The sequence below is a fragment of the Eimeria mitis genome, genomic scaffold (genome assembly GCF_000499745.2).
Source record: "Eimeria mitis Houghton genomic scaffold, Emh_scaff5437, whole genome shotgun sequence".
In the NCBI taxonomy this organism is placed as follows: Eukaryota; Apicomplexa; class Conoidasida; order Eucoccidiorida; family Eimeriidae; genus Eimeria; species Eimeria mitis.
The window spans coordinates 1-459 of record NW_013573710.1 but is presented as its reverse complement, the minus strand read 5'-3'; positions in this window follow the sequence as shown (position 1 = coordinate 459).

Here is a 459-nt window from a genome sequence, read left to right as displayed (position 1 = left end):
AGCCCAGCGGGACGCACACTGAAGCAGAGCAAACAAGAGACAAGCAGCAGGGTGCTGCTGCTGCTGCAGCAGCAGCAGCGGTGTCTGCTTCGTGTCTGTCTCTTTGTGCGTGTATTTTGTCCCCTTTCTCTTTATTTTCTGCATTTGTTGGTGTTGTCTCCTTTTTCGTTTCTATACAAAGACAGTCGGCGTTGTGTTTCTTGCTGCAGTGTACAGACACCTGAGACCCCTCCATCAGCTGCAGCGTTACAGCAGCAGCAGCAGCAGCAGCAGCAGCAGCTGCAGCAGCAGCAGCAGCAGCAACTTAACACCTCGGGCGTCTCCTTGTCTCCTTCATCGCCTTGGCTGTGGCTGTGGGGTGTCTCCTTACGCCCTCCTATATAATAATTAATATAATAAATATAATAAATATAATAAATATAATAAATATAATATTTATTATATTTATTATATTTATTA